Below are 19,135 nucleotides of genomic sequence, written 5' to 3' on the forward strand. Positions count from 1 at the left end.
GCTCTACGCCCCGTGGGTGCGCCCCCTCCCCTCACAGCCCCTCCCTTCGCGCCCCGTCCCTGTGCCTCCCCCAGCTCCCCCTTTCCGCTCACCCCCTCTCCTGCGACCTCTCCCCGCATGGCCCCTCCCCGCGCACTCCCCCATGCAACCTCCTCCTAGCGCCCCCTCCCCGCGCGCCCCCCTCCGAGCGCCCCTTCCTCGTGCGCCCCCGCGGTCCCTCCTCCGCGCGCCGCGGTCCCTCCTCCTCTCGCCGCCTCTGTGCGCCCGCGGGGCCGCCTCGGTGCCCGTTTACTGCGCGCGGCAGCCACTCTGGAGCCGGCGCACATCTGGATGGAGTCAGGCCCAGCGCCCGGGCCGGCGCCCAGCCAGTCCCCACCCGCTGGATTTCCTGATGTAAACAGAGCAGGAACACAGCAACTCTGCTGAATGTGTCACGCGGCGCTCTTTATCTGCTTGGGGTCAAGACGGCGACTTAGGAAAACAGAAGCGTTGCTTTGAATTTAAACAGCTAAGAGCCAGAGCCGAGACTGGTCTGCAGGGGGGAGGGCGAAGGCCTCCAGACCCACCTCCCGCTTTTGTGCCTACTTGTTCCACTTTATGGTAATTTGGGGGCTAATTTCATTATCTGCAGCCGAATTGGAAACAAGATGCTGTTTCTGCTAATGGTGCTGAAGGCGTGTGTGTTTCTGTGCAGTGGGTAGAACCTTCCACCCCGCCGCCCCCGCCGCCCCCAGCCGCCCCCCGCCGCCCCCAGCCGCCCCCGCCGCTCTCAAAGCGCGTTATGACGCTGATTCTCGCAGCCGGAAGCCTCCTGCCCTGTTTCTGAGAGGGCCGCATCGCTGTCACGGAGCGCCGGCCAGGAGCGCCTTTCCTTCCTGGGTTCCCAGAGGGGCCCAGGCCGGGGCTGGAGGGTAGACTTCCGACCCCGCTCGGCGGGTGGACGTGCTTCCTCGGCCGGTTCTGGCCCCGTCATCTGCGCCCGGGTGCCTGGCTGGCCCCCGTCTTTCCCTGGAGCTGGTGGTTCCTTCTCTCCTCTGGCAGGGAATAAGGGCTTAAGGATTTGGGGTTCTAAATATTCATTAGCTAGAAACCAGCCAGCTATAAACCATGACGAAGTCATTTTGAAAAGATGGTAAAGAGGGAAAATAGAAAATGATGGCGGAGCTTGTGTTGTCTTCACCAACAATTAACACGAAGTGTAGGCGGTTTCCACCTCAGTCCCAAACTGTTTCAGCCGCCGGGTCTGGAGATCTGGCCGGGGGTGTTGTCCTGGCCAGGGTTCCCTGGCCCCGAAGCCGGGACTTTTTTTTTTTTTCAAAAGTCCTTAAGTGGAACTGAGAAGAAGCTGCGCTGGTCTGAGGGCAGGCTGACTGGGGCCGGTAGCGTTTCCGCAGAGCAGCTTCCTGGGGAGTTTTGTCTAAACGTTTGAGGTCAATGGGCCCAGGCGGTGGCTGGACGTCAGGGCGCTGGAATGTTGAGGAGCCTCGGATGCATCACGGTGCTTTGAATAGGCTACGAGGGCACTGTTTCCTCCCACAGACTGTATCTTGATGAATTTGCCAGAAATTGGGCCAAGACTCACAGAGAAGACCGAGGTCCAATTTGGCAAGTTGGCTGTTAGTGGCTGTGCTTGGTGGTTTGGTTAAGAAGATGGAGCCAAAACCCAGAGTGAGAATGAGGTTCCTTTCGAGCTGCCAGAGGCAGACGTAAGGTTCGTCTGATTCGCCCCACCCTGTGCTCTCTTTACCCTTTGAAACGTTGATGGCAGGATTCTGCAGTGGCTTCCTGTGATAGAGGGGTCCTGCCTTTCAGAGGTCTGGCTGGGAGTGCGGGACCTCTCAGTTTATTCATAAAACAATTGCTTCTTCCTTTTCACACATTAGATTTTTACCGAAGTTTCAGGGGACAGGCAGGAGGTTCCAAAGAGAAGAGACCAACATGGCCCCTTGCTTGCTTACTTATTCCAGCCTCAGTTTGCTCATCTCTAACGGATAAGGAAATCTCCAGGTTAGCGGATTTTACGGTTGGTGATGCGTGTGAGGTCACTGCCGGTTAACCAGGGTTATTACACAGAGGTTTGTAAGAAAGGCTTTTATGTTGCAGTTGGGTTTAGTGGTTCTGAATTTTTGTTAGTTCCTATCTATTTATAGACACGAGGACTTGGGAAGACTTTCTGATCTCACGTCCTCGGTTCCACACACTCACCTTGCGTTTTCCAGGAGCTCCTTGATTTAATGATGGAACAAAGCATTTGAAATCAGGAGCTCACCACGTTTTCCTGCTGTGCTCAGGGGCCAGCAGGAACCTGTGTGTGTGCGCGCACGTGTGTGTGTGTGCTCAACACTGGCCCTATCACAGCTGTTTTACTTTAATTGAAACTTTTATTAAGGAGGCTGCCCATTCATATGTGGTTGAGAGGGCTGTGTACTCTTTACCCAGTTTCCCCCAATGGTAACATTTTGCAAAGCCACAGAAGGATGCTCAGCCAGGACATTGATATTGACATGACTCACTCACCTCAATCGATGACTTGCACTCAGTGTGTGTCTATTTGTTCCACATATAGCTGTACCCATGTGTGGGTCGTGTGGACACCGCTGCAGTCCAGACACTAACTAAAACAGTTCCACCAACACAGGGTCCCTCTGTGGCCTTTTGTGGCCACATGTCCCCCTCCTTCCATCCCAGTTCTTGGCAACCACCAATCTGTCCTCTGTTTCTAAAATTCTACCCTATGCATGATCCTTTGGGGACTGTTTTTCTTGCTTAGCATAATTCTTTGGAGATTCATCCAAACTGTTACACACATATTAGCAGTTTGTTCCTTTTTATTGCTGACAAATATTCCATGGTATGACTGTTCTGCAGTTTTTATCCATTCACCCGCTGAATGACACCTGGGCTGATTCTAGTTTTAGGCTATTACGAGTAAACCTGCCGTATTATTTGTGTACAGGTTTCTATGTGAATGTTAGTTTTCATTTCTCTGGTATAAATGTCCAGAAGGACCATTGATGATTTGTACGGTAGTTTAATGCTTAGTTTCAAAGAAACTGCTGAATTGTCCTCAAGACTGGCTGTGCCATTTTACCTTCCAACTAGCAATGTATGAATGACCCAGTTTCTCCACATCCTGGCCAACTGTTTAGTGTTCTGGTAAGTGTATAGTGGCCTCATTGAGGCTTAAATGTTCATTTCCTTAATGCTTAATGATGTTGACTATTTCCCCCTCATGCTTGTTTGCCATGTATGTATGTTCTTCAGTGAAATATCACTATGCTTTGTGCTCATTTTCCGATTGCATTGTTATTTTTTGTTACTGCTAAGTTTTGAAAGTTCTTTCCATATTCTAGATACTGGTCCTTTGTCACATGCTGGATTTGCCAACACCTCTTCTCCATCTGTAGCTCATCTTTTCATTCTCTTCACATAGACTTTCACAGAGCAAAAGGTTTTAATTTTGATGAGGTCCAATGTATCGAATTTTCTTTGTATGGCAGTGCTTTTGGTGTCAAGTCTAAGAACTCGTTGTTTAACCTTAGAGCCTGAGGATTTCTTCTGTGTGCTTTTTATGAGAGGTTTGTAGTTGTACATTTTACACTCAGGGCTATGATCTAGTTTGAATTAACTTATATATAAGATGTGTAGTCCCCTCCCCTCCTGTCCAGTTTCATCAGAACCACTTCTTGAGAAGGCTTGCTTTCCTTCTCGGAGTCACTGCTGCACCTTTGTCAAACCTCAGCTGAGAATATTCATCTAGCCCTGTTTCTGGACTCTTCTGTTCCTTAGATAAATGTACCTGTCCCACTGTCTCCCAATACGACTCTTTGTGATTACTGTAGCTGTGTTATATGACTTGCCGTCAGATTAACTATTTCCTCCTACCTTACCCTTCTTTTTCCAGTGATTTTACCTTTGCCTGTGCCTTTCCATAACAATTTTAGAATTAACTTATCTATCTACAAAAAGAGTTGCTAAATTTGGATGGGAATTGAGTTAAACCTATAGATTCATTTGAGACTTGACATTTTTATGATGTTGAATTTTCCAGTCCATGAATGTAGTATGCCTCAATGTTTGTTTGTCTTTCATTAGCATACACATTGTAATTTTTAGCATACACTTTCTGTACATGTTTTGTTACGTGTATATAAAAGTATTATGTTTTCTTTGCAGTGATTACAAATGGTTATTTGTTTTGAATTTAGTAATTTAATGTTCATTGTTAGTATGTAGAAATGTTATTGATTTTTGTGAGCTGATCTTGTATCTTGTGACCTTGCTATACTTACTTTTTGCTTCTAGGATTTTTTTTTGTAGATTCTTTTGGACTTTTACAACAGACAATCATGTCATCTACAAATATAGTTTAACTTCTTCCTAATGTCTTTTATTTTTCTTGCCACTGCAGTGGCAGAACTTCCAGTGCCATAGTGAATGACAGAGGTAGAGCCTTGCCTTGTTCTTGATTTTAGTGGGAAAGCACACATTCTTTCACCATGAAGCATGATCGTAGCTGTAGATGCTAGATGCTCTTTGTCAAGTTGAGATCATTTCCCTCTCTTTCTGATTTCCCTTTATTATTATTTTTTTCATCATAAATGAGTGTAGTGTATTAGTTGCTCTCTTGTGTCTAGCTCTTTGTGTGATGCCACGGACTGTAGCCTACCAAACTCCTCTGTCCATGTGATTCTCCAGGCAAAGATACTGGAGTGGGTTGCCATTCCCTTCTCCAGGGGATCTTCCTGAGCCAGGGATCGAAAGTTGGTGTCTTGCAGGCACATTTTTTTTTACCATCTGAGCCACCAGGGAAGCCCTAAATGAGAGTAATGTTTTATCAAATGCTTTCTCTGCGTCAAGTAATAGGATTGTTTTCTTTTGCTTATTGATATAAGGGAACTAAAAAGCCTCTGGATGAAAGTGAAAGAGGACAGTGAAAAAGTTGGCTTAAAGCTCAACATTCAGAAACCAAAGATCATGGCATCTGGTCCCATCACTTCATGGGAAATAGATGGGGAAACAGTGGAAACAGTATCAGACTTTATTTTGGGGGGGCTCCAAAATCACTGCAGATGGTGATTGCAGCCATGAAATTAAAAAATGCTTACTCCTTGGAAGGAAAGTTATGACCAACCTAGATAGCATATTGAAAAGCAGAGACATTGCTTTGCCTACAAAAGTCCGTCTAGTCAAGGCTATGGTTTTGCCAGTGGTCATGTAAGGATGTGAGAGTTGGACTGTGAAGAAAGCTGAGCACCGAAGAATTGATGCTTTTGACCTATGGTGCTGGAGAAGACTCTTGAGAGTCCCTTGGACTTCAAGGAGATCCATCCAGTCCATTCTAAAGGAGATCAGTCCTGGGTGTTCAATGGAAGGACTGATGCTAAAACTGAAACTCCAGTACTTTGGCCACCTCATGTGGAGAGTTGACTCATTGGAAAAGATTCTGATGCTGGAAGGGATTGGGGGCAGGAGGAGAAGGGGACAACAGAGGATGAGATGGCTGGATGGCATTACTGACTCGAAGGACATGAGTTTGGGTGAGCTCCGGGAGTTAGTGATGGACAGGGAGGCCTGGTGTGCTGCGATTCATGGGGTCACAAAGAGTCGGACATGACTGAGCGACTGAACGGAACTGAACTGATGGTAGAATATATTGATGATTTTCAAATACTGACTAGTCTTGCATATTTGGAATAATTCCAGTTGGTCACTTTGTATCATTCTTTCTATACACTGTTGGATTTAATTTGCTGATATTTTATGAGGATTTTGTGTCTAGTTTCATTAGTTATATTAATCTATAGTCTTATTTTATATCACTGTCTTTGTCTAGTTTTGGTTTCAAGATAGTACTGACATCAGAAAATGAGTTGGAAGTGTTTCTGCCTTTTTCCTTATCTGGGAGAGATTATATAAGAGTAGCTTTAAACTTTTCTCTCGTAATTTTCTTTGATCTGAAGTCTACATTATTAGCTATTAATGGAGTTATTACTCCTTTTTTTTTTAAAAATAATGTTTATATATTTATTTCCGTATTTTTTGCTTTCAACATGCCTGTGTCATTACATAAGAAGAGAGGTTGTTTTGGTAAAAGCAGTGTACTTTTGGAGCATGTTTATTTTTCCAGTCTGTTAATCTGTATCTTTTGATTAGTGTATTTGGACAATTTGCATTTAAGGTGGTTTCCAGGTATGTTAGTGCTTAAAAGGACTGTTTTATTATTTGTTTTCTCCAGCTCTTGATCCTGTATTTTTTTGCCTTTTTCCTGGTATATTAGCACTACTTTAGGATTCCCAAAGTGATTTATCATTATTTTAGTGTGTGTCTAAAGGTTTTGTAGTGGATGCTCTGGGTACCCAGATACACATCTGTGACTTGTAACACTTAACTGGTATCAGTATTTTACTATTTTCAGGAGTGAAAACTTCACATCCATTGAGTTGCTTTTTCCTTCCTTGCTTTTAAATAATTTGTTCTTATGAATTAGAACGTGTTATGATTTCTGTTTTATCATTGAATATAATTGATAAAGCTTGAGAAAAGGATAGTCTGTTGTGTGTGCCCATTTCTAATCTTTCTGTTGCTCCTTCTTCCTTCCCAGTTCTTTCTTCTATCATTCCCTGTCTGCTTGAAGGAACTTGTTTAGTAGATCTTTAAGGGTAGGCCTGTTGTTCAGTTGCTAAGTCACGTCTGACTGTTTTCGACCCCATGGACCACTATTAACTGATTCATGAATGTTTCCCTTTCTGCGAAGTTTGTTTGAACTTGGTACCATGCTTGCTTGTTTAGTGTCCAGGCCTTTTTCATAGTGGCAAAAACATGCTTCTGGGTGGGTGCCTTCACTTTCATATTACACTTCTGTTTTAATTTAATGACCCAACACCCTGGGGCTATGCTGGTTGTGTTACCTGCCCTTCCCAACAATATCGATGTTCAGAGAAGATTAACTGGAAATTTGCTGAGTTTCAATCTATTGTTTCAAAAGAAATCGCTTTTAAAAAGTCAATGATGAGGCTCCTCTTTACCATTCAGGGAAAGAACTGAAGAAAAATAAGTGCATTGTGTTAAGATTTACCCTTTGCGGTGTCTACTGAACAGCTTTTAGGATAGAATTCATTTAGCCTCCCCAGTTTTTACTTTAGAATTAATTTTCAGTTATACAAGAGTCTTGAAGTAGATGATGCTTTTGGTTATTCAATTCATGGGTCAGTGACCTGTTAAGTGATTTGTCTCTGAATCTTCAGTTACTTCAGTAACATTTCTGCCTATTCTGCTGCTGCTGCTGCTAAGTCACTTTAGTCGTGTCCGACTCTGTGCGATCGCATAGATGGCAGCCCACCAGGCTCCCCCATCCCTGGGATTCTCCAGGCATGAACACTGGAGTGGGTTGCCATTTCCTTCTCCAATGCATGAAAGTGAGAAGGCTATTTAAACCAGTTAGTTCTTCTCTGAACTATCAGACTTAAAATTGCTGTAAATGAATGTTGCTTTTTACTCATATGAATGGAACCTGCCTTAAAACCCTCAACTGGTATCCACAATGTGATGTCCTGCTCACGTGCACAAGACTCCAGACACTGTCTCTATAAATGTGTTTTATTTTAAAAAAGCTGGAGACTTTTTCACTTATGGAGTTGTTTCTATGTTATTGAAAGAAAATTCAGAGTAAGGCATTTCTTGAAAAAATAATGTTGGAACTGTATTACTGATCTAGATAACTTCCCAAATAACTCAAAATATTTTACAATATTTCTTTATCTGCCTTTTTTTCCCACTAGAAAAATCAAGGCCATTGATCCTACAGAGAGACACCTCAGAGATCTCATGGGTTTGGTTCTAGGCATCGCAATGAAGCAAATACCATGATACAATGAGGTACCCACGTGTTTCGGTTTCCCAGTGAACATAAAAGTTGTTTATTCTATATTGTATAGTCTACTAAGTGTGCAACACTAGTACGTCTGAAAGAACAATGTGTGTAGCTAACATACCTTCTTGCTAAAAAATGCTCACCATCAACTGACAATACAGAGTAGCTTTAAATCTTCAATTTGGAAAAAACATAGCATCTTCCTTCGAGGCACAAAAAAAATGCACTCATGGTTCTTTCATCCAGGTGGGACACGCCCCTAACCTGGACATTCCATCTCAATGGTGCCGACACACCGCTGTGAATATCAAAGGGACACGGGAGAACCAAGAAAAGTGATTTAGAGCTGGCTGTCTAATGATACTGGACGGTGGCTGTTGTGAGAGACTTAGTCGGCCAGACAAGAGGCCTGAGGTCAGATTAGAGATGGAAGATGTATGTTAACTTGGCCTTGAGGCCCCAGACAATGAGGAAGAAGTCCCATGGGTCAATTTCTGGATGTATCTCTGTCAAAAGATATTTTTCATGAAAAGGTGAAAGCGAGATTCTTGTAGTGATGTACATCAACCCATGTTGAAGATTTTGTCTTACTCTTTAACTACGGAGGGAACCAGGCGGGTGTTAAAAATGGTCCAAAGGAAAGGTGAAAAGCATAAGTTTATTTGGAGTAAGTTTGTGTAGGCAACACTGATTTTTCTACAGGAACAGTGAACTACTGAAATTCCACAGGACAACTGCAGTTTGCATACCCATCCTTCTCCGCAGTTTATGAAGAGATGTAAAATAGCTGGCTGACAGTGAGCCAGGTGAAAAGTCAGGCTGTTTGGAGGAGTGTGCTGTGGACTTGCAGCATTGTCATCGAAGAACATATTTTCCTCTCCTGTCTGGGTTCATTCTGCTGCTCTACACTCATCACCACCGCCCATCCCACCCCACGCTACCCCACCCCCCAAAAAGTGAATTGAACCAGAGAAGGGAGCACAAGACAATCCTTCTGCTCCCTGGGAACAAACCAAACAAGTGAATATACATATTACATTGGAATGTGAGTTACAGTGGAGTGGGCATTCCGTTCTCAGTTATGCCATTTTATCGCTCTGCCAGCGAGACTTTCAAGCCCAGTGAGTGAATCCTGCCTGGTGCAGGAAGATAGAATCCGCCAATCAGAAAGTAACAAAGAAGTAGATAAAAGAAAGTGACTGAAGTGAAAAGAAAGTAACAGAAGTAGATAAAAGAGTCACAACGTCACATCCTGCAGAAGAGTATGGACTGCAGCAACTCGCCTTCTGATTGCAGAGTCTTTCTGCCTCCTCTCAGAACCGCGTCCTGCTGGCCCCTGTGGACAGTGGGGGAGGTGGACGCCCGCAGGGGAGGAAGGGACTTCACACCCTGACTTTGCTGCCAACAAGCCATGAGTCTGGGCAACTGGCGGCTCGCTAAAGGCAGGTCAGACGGGTCATCTCTGAAAGGGGGTGTGTTCTGCCCCTCTGGTGAGGATTCAGAATGTCTTTCCTGAGCACCAGTGAGAACTAAACAAGGCCACAGATGTAAAGCTCGGACATGAGATGCCCTGTAGATGATGTCAGGGCCTCCCGGTTACTGTTGTTACTAGTGACTCAGCGGCTTCCCACGGGGCCTGTGGCTGGGAGGAGAGGATGCTCATCCTGCCCCTCCCGCGGGTGCCCTGCTGCGCTTGAGCAGGGGACGGGGAAGGACCCTTGGGGGTCTGTTCGGGACCATTTACTGGAGGAAGATGTGGCCCGCCTGTTGGTGACCGAAGACTTGTAAACACTCCTGTAGCCTGAGAGATGGGGGAACGTGTGACTCCTGGATCCTCCCTTGTCGTCACGACAAGATGACATGTCGGTTTCATTTCAGACTCTTCTGAAGGAGACTGAGCTGAGCAGTTGGGGCCTGGAGGCTGGTGGAAAGGTGAGTGGGGCAACCCTGGCTTCCCTGCGTCCATAGGACTCAGGGTAGCATCTCATGGCCAAGCATGGAGAAGCCCTGGGTGGCTGAGAACAAGCTTCCCGCTCATCCCAGCCTGGCTCGGCGAGCTCGCAGGGAGGCAGAAGGGCAGCTGATCCTCGGGGTGTCCCCGGGGAGCTGGCAACACCCCTGTTTCCACGTGTCCCACCAAGGCTTGGGGCCAAACCTGAGGAGGAAGTGCTTCTCCCCTTCGGGCTGCAGCCCAGCCTGTGGTCAGAGATACTGCTTCTGGTGTGAAGGACACACAGCTGTGGTTTCTGGACCTGGTGGCCTTGGGCTGAGGGCTGATGGGAGAGTGGGGGTGCCTGGGCTGGCGGGGTGGGCAGAGCCCCGTGTCTGTCTGGAAGGAGGGCTGTCCCAGCAAGGCAACCCTGGATTTAAACTTGGGGACCAAGGTCCAGCTGTGGTCACCTGCTTGGGTGTCCTTTCTAGTGAACCCTGCTCTGCATGCTTGGCCCTTCTCTCTGTGGTTTCCTCATGTGTGGAGGGGATTGACATTGAGAAAGATTGAAAGCAAAAGGAGAAGCGGGTGGCAGAGCGTGAGATGCTTAGGTAGCATCACTAACTCAATGAATATGAATTTGAACAAACCCCAAGAGACAGTGGAGGAGAGAGGAGCCTAGCATGCTGCAGTCCCTGGGGTCACAAAGGGTTGGACATGACTTAGTAACTGAGCAACAGCAACAGCTGAGACAGTGAACCGAGCCTGGTGAGCGTGCGGGTCCTGGGTGTGGACTGAGCCCCTCACTGCCTGACCCCACCGAAACAAAGAACTGGGGGAAATTTGTGAAATTATCTGGCACTGAGAAAGTGCTCAATGAAAGTAAATTAATTTTTTTGACTTTGCCAATGCCCAGTGTTGATATGAGTTCTTCTAGAAATTCAGTTCTGAATTCCTAATAAATAGTATGTTTATCATCTTTATCTATTGTATTGTTGTTCAGTTGCCCAGTTGTGTCCAACTCTGCAGCCCTGTGGACTGCAGCATGCCAGGCTTCCCTGTCCGCCACTATCTCCTGGAGTTTGCCCAAGTTCATGTCCATTGCATCAGTGATGCCATCCAGCCATCTCACCTATCATATTATTTGTAAATTACTAACAACTGGTTCTTCCTTGAGAACCCCTGCCTGCGCTCTGCCCAGACACAGAGCTGGAGCCGGCACAACTTTGTGCTCCTCCTGATTGGAGAGCGTGGTTTTATTTTTCCAGGAATGTCTTGCTCAAGCAAATGGCCTGACTGTTCCTCCCAAGAACTTCCGTGGAAGCATCCACACTCACACCGAGAGTCAAACATCGCTTACTGAAAAGGCTGGTTCTCTGGGCTGTGCAGTCAGGGTCCTCACCGGCCCTGCTCCCCAAACCTCAGCTCCAGCCTGTCAGCTGGTCGAGTCTGCGGTGTTTGGAGCAGGTTTGATGTACTCTCCACATGCTGGATAGTTCAGAGAAGTTGCAAGATCTAGAATTTGAGAAACGTCTGCATTTTGCGTTTTACATCTTACACTATTGCAGTTCTGGATTAAGATTTATATATTTGAAAATATTTCAGCTTCTTGAGCTCCTTCTAAAGTAAGTGCAGCATTTTATTCCAAAGTTCAACATATACCTATTCTGTTTGATAAGAAGTAGCCTCTGGCCGTTGACTGGCCACTGACGGATGAATCCCTCATGGTCTGTGGTCCTCACAGCCCCTGATAGAGTGTTGTCTTCAGTTGCACCTGGAGACCCTGCCCTCTGGACAAAGGCCTCCCTGGACAGGACGGGCCAGCCCTCCTGTCTCCTCTGCCTCCTCCACAGATGTGTCCCAGGCCCAGGTCTCCAGGGGCTGCAGGCTGCCAGCCCTGGGCAGTCAGAAGCTCTATGGGCCGGTCAGGGTCTCCTTTCCTGGCCTCCAGCGGCCCCCTTGCTGACGCCCTTTCTACCTGGTGGCGGTGAGGCTGTGAGCCTCAGCCCCCAAAGGGAGGGAGGGCACCCTCTCCTCTTTGAGAGCATTCTCAGGCTTTGCGAGGCTTCCTCAGGAAACACTGTGGCTGTGGCCCTTTCTTGGGCCGGTGGCCTTGGGCAGGGTGTGCAGGTGTCTGATCCCCCTTTCCTGGAGTCAGGAAGTTTCCCTGAGGAGGTCCTCAGCGAGGTCGCCCAGTCCTTCTCCTCATGGCTTCTCTCAGGGAAACGCTGCATTTTGGTGCCAGAGAACCTCTGCTGGTTCCCTTGGGTCCCCCGGGGAGGGGGGACTGGGATCCTGGGTGTCCGCCTGAGGTGACCTGGTTTCAGGAAATACATTCAGCTCAAGTGGCCTTTCTTACAACCCTGAAGGCATCCACGTGCCCTTCCTGCCTTTCTCTGTCTGTCTCTCTGACTCTGTCTCTCTCGGCCTCTCTTTTTCTGTCTCTTTCTCTGTCTCCCTGTTCTCTCTCTGTCTCTGTCTCCCCATTCATGTCTGTCCCCGTGTGCCCTGGAGGCCGTTATCAGGAACTCTGCTCAAGGGCATCTGAGTCTTAGGAAAGCAGGCCCTTCTCAACCGTCCAGAGCCTCATCTGGGTCACATAACTTTTCGTTGGGTCTTGGCCAGAGATCACTTTTATTGGGAATAAGTTATTACTGCTAAGTACTGCTTTCCTAATCCTTCTGGATATTTAAGAATCTTTATCAGAAGCAAGTGGGCACCGGTAACTTTTGGTCTTTTCTAAATAAAATAACTTTGTGCAGGTGTAGCAAGAATTTATTTCAATATCAGGACAAGCTTTCATTGTGTTATTTACAATTCACTTATTTGCAGGTGATGGCTGGCAGGGGCGTGTTGCTAAGTCATGTATGGAAAATGTCCCCATGTTTCAGGACAGAGGTGATTTCCACACTCTGGGTGGCAGAGTCAGGAGTTTGGAGATGGGGTGCCCCCAGTGGTCCTCTCTGGGCTCCAGGGGGTGCAATTCAGGGCCATGTGAGTAAATCAGGTGTGACCTTATATCGCAGAGGGTGCGTCCACCCAGTGAAAACAAATCTCTGTTTTGGGAACATCCTAAGTTATAGAAACCCCGTGACATTGAAAGAGAATAAAAATTCTTTAAAAGTCTTAAATGGAAATATATTTCTTCCAAATAATGTCCAAATAATGTTGCATGATGTCATCTAAACATTTTGGTTTGGGTTGTTCTTTGTGATGGAATTAACTTTATTTTTTAAAATTAGTGGTTTTCTCTGGATCCCCTTCGGCCAGTTCATGGTATCATCGCTTTGAGTTCTGTAGAATTTCTAAGAATCTTCATTTCAGATCCAGGGGTTCTAGTTTCCTTGTTACAGAACAAAACAGCATTTGATAGACTTTTAAAGAATCTACTACTCATGGGATTCTCCTGGAAAGCACACTGGAGTGGGCTGCCGTTTCCTACTCCAGGGGGATCTTCCCCACCCAGGGACTGAATCCACGCCTCTTTTACCTCCTGCATTGGCAGGTGGGCTCTTTACCACTGAGCCTCCTGGGAAGCCCCTTGTCCTCAGAAGCACATTCTTTCTACCTTGAGTTACGCAGCTGGATTGGAGGACGCAGAGCCCCCAGGCCTGCTGTGCCCAGGGGTCACCCCTTCGGGGTAGGGTCGGAGGCCTGTCTGCTTTCCTCCCACCCCCGGGAGATTAGATTTGGTGTCTGGCCAAATCCTTGGCTAGAAATCTTGAACAACAGGGCCTTTGCACTAACCGCCAAGTGTGTGGTCATCCCAGCAAATTTAAATGGACTTAACATGACTCTCACACCCCAGATGCCCTGCTGAGAGCAGAGTCTGGTTCATCAGCAGACGCGTGGGATCAGAGGGGCTCTCTTAGCAGAGCTGGTTCATCAGCACACATGTGGGGTCAGACGCAGTGAGACTGAGCAGCCTTGGCAATGAAAGTGAAAGTCGCTCAGTCGTGTCTGACTCTGCGACCCCATGGACCATACAGTCCATGGAATTCTCCAGGCCAGCATACTGGAGTGGGTTGCCTTTCCCTTCTCCAGGGGATCTTCCCAACCCGGGGATCAAACCCAGGTCTCCAGCATTACAGGCAGATTCTTTACCAACTGAGCCACAAAAGCGTGGAGTTGGAGGTCTGACGATGCTGGATGCTGGGATCTGCTTTGGTCTCTTCCTATCAAAAGGCAACCCCGCCCCCCGCCTGCCCTGGGGACCACAGGCTGAACTTTCTGGGCTGTGCTCTGCACAGGGGAAGAAAGCCCAAGAGAGGGCAAACCTGGCTGCCCAAAGCGCTGTCCCCTATTGGTGGCCAGTGGCTCTCTGGGCAGGAGTGGCCCCTGGAAACCCGAGGATGGCCAGGTGGGTGCGGCCGGGACTTCTGTCTGGGAGGACACAGCAACGGGTGTGACTGCACCATTCGGGCTTTGGACAGAGCAGAGAGCGGAGTGCGTGGCGAGCAGGCGCTCAGGACCAAACGGGGAGGAAGGATGTGGTTGTCAGCCCCCCTCGCAGTACGGACTGCATCCATGCGTCTGAGCTGGGGGCTGACAAACAGCTCATTGTGTCAGGATGGGGTTAAGTCACCCGGGCAGCTGACTCGGCTTCAGGACTTGGAAATGGCATTTCTCACCTCCTCCACACTGGTCTTTTCAGTTGCTTGCCAAGTTGAAGGGGGGAAGAAAAAATCCCTTAATTCTGGTTAGAAGTGTTTCAAACGTTACATAAAGAGGCACTTGGCTGGTTAACTGGCTCAGTTCTGCCTGGGTTTCGTCTCAGGAAGCATTTAAGCTTGCTCCCCAGGACTGTACCCCTAGTAAACACCCTGCTTTAAGGGCCCTCCGCACACGTAGGCTCATTGTTCCTCCTAAGAACCACCAGTTTATAAAAATCACAAACACATTGTGTTTGCTGAAATATCCTGGTCTATGTTTGAAAAGGTGTAATATATTCCAGTTGAAAACTCAAGTTCTCTAAGATGCTTCTTTTCCTGTAGGTTCTGCACTTTGGCCTCAAGAGAGGCTCAGTCACGTGGGCACATGGAGAGCCAGCTTGCCCACATGGTGTGGCACTCTGCATCTGATACATTAGGGGTTTTCATTCATCAGTGAAATTAGGAAATGCCGTGACACTTTCTAATGTTCTCACTAGCTCACTTTTTTTTTTTTTTTGCTGCATATTTATAATCCTGTAGACAGGACAAGTTCCAATCTCCACTAACCACCTAGAGAGGATGTTGAGATTTTAAGCTGTAGAAGTTGCTCTTGGTTTAGCCAGGTTCTTTCAGTCAGAGGAACTGCTGTGTGCCCTGTTCTGATGGGCTCAGGGGGTGCCATGGCTGTGGGTCTCTGTGCTTGGTGGTGGGAACACAGCTCCACGCCTGGTCTCAGAGCACAGGTGAAGACGTCCTCCCTATCATGGGGGTGGTCCCTGGGGACAAGGTGCTGGGGTGAACACGGCTGCGTTGGGGGTCCTCTCCAGCCACTGGCACTTCGAGTTTGGAGTAGAACCTGCTCCCTGGCGGGCAGGTGGTGCCATGCAGGATTCTTAGCTGTCACAAATCCAGTTCCTTCTGATATTCCTTTCCCTCCGCTCCCCTCCGCTCCCCTCCTGCTCCCCCTTTCCTCCCCTTCCCCTCCCCCTCCCCTCCCCCTCCCATTCAGGGGTTTATCTCTCTCACTCATTTTCTTGCTCTTTCATTTCAGGCATGATTTGTTTCCTTAGGAATTCCTTCTATAGTACTTGGAGCTTTGTGGATAAAGCACCAGTCAGAGCCGCCCTGTGGAAATGGAGCGAAGGTAATTAAAGACACACGAGTGTATGCTCTTTCCTTTGGAGACTGAGTCCCGCAGGCCCTGCTCTAGGTCTGTGTGCTCGGCTGTGATGCAGGATGTTAGCGGTGGCGCGCTGCAGGGCCTTCAGGGTGTTGGGCCTGGGCTGGGCCTGGGTGGGTGGACGGACCCCCACACTGGTGTCCTGTTAGTTCAGATGAACTGCTCAGTCCTGGTCCCAGATCCCGGCTCTTCAAAGCCCAGGGTCGGGTTACATTTTATAAGAAGAAAGTCAGATTCAAAGACTGGCAGAAGATAACCTAGTCTTAACTCAGAGACACTCACAGACGTGCTTTTGATATTTATGTGCTGTATTTTCACAGCACTTTCTATACGCTGGGACTTAAACCTGGGAGGGTTCCTGCTTGAGCCAGCTTGGATTCCATCTGGTCACAGGCTTAGTCTCCCCACCCTCAGGGCCTCTGGGTCCACGCCGGGACCCTCAGCTTGGAGCCCAGCCCTCATGGGAGCTGCTGCAGGGCCTGTGAACTAGGCCCTCTGGGTGGAGGTGTCTGACGTGCTGCCTTGCTGAGCCCCTGGCCCAGCCACTTCCCTGTGGACAGGACACTGCGCTGTGGTCCCAGGGTGCACCTTGTCCAGTTCGCAGGTCCAGACTGCAGGCTACCCTGTCCCTTTGGATCCCTGAGCATGCAGCAGGCCTGGACCCTGCTGTCTGTCCTCTTCCTGAGAAGCCCAGGCGTTTCCCAGAACACTTGCTGTGAGGAGCTGCCCCACTTGGGCGGCCATCAGCTGGGGACAGAACTGGGGAGGCCTAGGCGAGGGAGGGGCCGGGCACCCCGCCCAACCCCTCCTCCTGCGGGCCCAGCCAGGCTCTGATGTCCATGGGGACGCTGCCTTCTTCCCCCAACCCCCGCCCTCATTAGGGAAATGACTGTTTTCCTTGCATTCCAGGCTCTGCCGTTCCTGTGATCGTTTGGGGATCTGTGGGGACAGTGGCAGATGGGGCTGAGAGTGGGGGGAGTGGAGAGTTGAGGGAGTAAGTAAGTGTCAAGGAATTCATTGTCTGCGCTCCACCTGTTGCTGCTCTGGTCCCAATCAACCTGCTCGCCAGGCTGGAGCCAGCGGACATCTGGAAACACTGCTCTGTTTATAAACTTGGCATGGAGCAGCGCTCGCGGCCTGACCTCCCACACGAATCTGGAAACAATTAGAGAAGATGATAGGCAGGCCCCAGAACGCTCCAGGGAGGAGGAGCCTGCAGGGGAGGGGTGCCCGGGGGAGCCCGCGGGGGGTGCAGGAACCGTCCTCGGGTGTGAGGAGCTGGGGTCTGGGAGGGAGGCCCGGGTAGGGGAAGGGCACCGCAGGAGGCGGGAGGGAGCCAGAGTGGGTGAGGGGGCCAGAGATCTGGTTGGGGAGTGGGGTACAGGGAGAAATGAGGTTTGGGAGGACCTTGGGAGGCCTGGACTCCAGGGAGGTCTGGATGGGACCCCGGGTAGGGTATTTGCAGCCCCCAGCGCCACCCCCGCTCCCGCCCCCCGCCCCGCCTACCCCGGCCCCCAGCCTGCCCTCACTGTGAGCTCAGAACCAGCCCATTGTGGACACAGAGAATCCAGGGCTTTCTGGTCCCTGTAAGAAAAACATCACACAGTCTCAGCTCATTTTTTTTAGTTTCGGAAACACATTCTTGAAAAGCACTTTTTAACCACAGGAAGTTTAAGCAATGTGCCATTTTCCTGCAGAAAAACTAAGAGATACTTGAAGTGCAGGGGGCAGTTCTCTAAACAGGGCAACCCTGGCGGCCCGGTGCTGGGCCCTGTGGGGTTGGACCCCGTGGCGCTGGGCTCTGGCAGACAGATGAGTACCCCGCTCTGCGCTCCAGAGCCAATTTAGGCCAGAGTCTGCAGCCACAGGAGGTGAATGAGTCTCGTCCTCTTCACTCAAGAAACACTTTTTTCTCTTTCTCTGCAGAATTGAAATGTGATTCCCAACCTGGAGTGGATGCTCTTTTCACGCTCAGCTGTGTCTCTAACTCCTGAAATATTAATCTGTAAGAGCTGCTGGCAAACCAATCATTGGCACAATTAACAAGCTCCTGGTTGGCCACACAGCCTTGAGGAGGGGAGGTCCTGGGGGTGGGGGTCAGCTGAGCCATTGGGAGGGTGGCCTTCCCCCAGCCTTGGTCCTACTCTGCCTGGTCTCCAGGATCAGCCTGAGTGCATTTGCTAAGATTTCTGAAAGTTGCTCCAGCCACGATCACACGTCACGTGTCAGCTCCCATCCAGGCACTCTCTACTCTCTGAGCACAGAACTTCGAGGCCCAGCCTGGTCCCACCATCCACCCCCTGCACTTTTCTTCTTTGTATACACGTGTCTTTTCATACTCCCTGGTTCGTATGTACTGGTTTCCATTTAGGACATAGGATGAGTACCATCCAGGGACGTGAAAAATCCAGCCTGAGGCCCCAAACACAGTGGGTCCTGCTCTCTGGGCAGATCCAGAGCCCCTGGAGACGAAAACCTCGTAAGCCAACTGTAGACTCGGTGCTTTGCTGCAAGAGGATTCATTTGAGCTATAATAAAAAGTAGTGTGTTTATTTAACCCCTGTAAGTTGATCTCCTTGGTCTTCATGAACTGGCTGGGCAGCTAAGGACCCACATTCCTTCCACAGTTAATAAAACTTCATATTTTTCTCTGTATTCATAAATTTAATTGCACTCAGACCCACTTAATCTACATTAGTTTTTGAAACTTTACCTAGATTAAAAAAACACAAGCACTCCTATCCCTCCCCCCGACCCTCCTTACAATATGTAGCACAATCATCATCTTTAAGTTAGATGACATAAATTGGAAATTTTACTGGTTTGGTCCTTCGGAAATCATCTCCCATCTTTACAATTTTCTGACCTGGGGATTGTAGCGAGATGTAAAGTGACTTGGTTACAATTCGTCCTAAGATAGTGCTTCTATTTGTTCAACTTGATTAAAACCCCCCAAACAAAAGCAACAATAAAATCCCCACCAAGCCAGATCTAAGGGACTTCACCCAGGACCCCCTGTAAGTCCTTTGTGATGCCCGCACGTGCTGGGGGAGACACTTCTTCCAGAGACCCGAGGAGGTGGGCAGCCCTCAGCCAACACGGGGCTTCCTTCTGCTCCCTCCACCCCGTTATGGTGGGTTTTGAACACCAGTGACATTTGTATAAATCATTTTGCTTTCTCTTGAGAGAAATAAATGTGGCTTCTCAGCCTGAGAGCTGGTCACCCAGCCTGGAAGCCTGGCCAGTGGCCGTTATCCCCTCTACCGTGGTCTCCCTTGTACAGAATCTTCTCCAAACCCAGCGATTCGAAGGCACCTTAAAATTGCTTGTCATGAGGAACACCAAGCGCCCTCCTCCTCAAGAACCACAGCAAGGGTGGCTGCTTCTGGGCGCCTGCACTGGCACGGGGTGAGCAGGACGCTGCCTGACCATGTCCAGTGACTCCGCTGTCATCTGTTGAGTGGCCGGAGCCCCTCGCTTTGCTGCTTGACCTCTGGTGG

At 48.9% G+C, this 19,135-nt stretch overlaps 1 long non-coding RNA gene across 4 annotated transcripts; it reads left to right on the forward strand.

Annotated features, from left to right (window-relative positions):
• Window positions 1–252: 252 nt before the first annotated feature.
• LOC120878557 lies at window positions 253–18,290 on the forward strand. 4 transcript variants are annotated; one of them, XR_005724574.1, is made up of 5 exons: window positions 310–600; window positions 9,674–9,805; window positions 15,507–15,599; window positions 17,562–17,640; window positions 18,007–18,290. It is a non-coding gene; the product is annotated as an uncharacterized LOC120878557 (long non-coding RNA). The 4 variants fall into 4 exon arrangements; XR_005724576.1 differs by having other exon boundaries at window positions 312–600; window positions 9,752–9,805; XR_005724575.1 differs by lacking the exon at window positions 9,674–9,805 and having other exon boundaries at window positions 253–600.
• The last annotated feature ends 845 nt before the right edge of the window (window positions 18,291–19,135 follow it).

The sequence above is a fragment of the Oryx dammah genome, unplaced genomic scaffold, assembly GCF_014754425.2.
Source record: "Oryx dammah isolate SB20612 unplaced genomic scaffold, SCBI_Odam_1.1 HiC_scaffold_19, whole genome shotgun sequence".
Taxonomy (NCBI): domain Eukaryota; kingdom Metazoa; phylum Chordata; class Mammalia; order Artiodactyla; family Bovidae; genus Oryx; species Oryx dammah.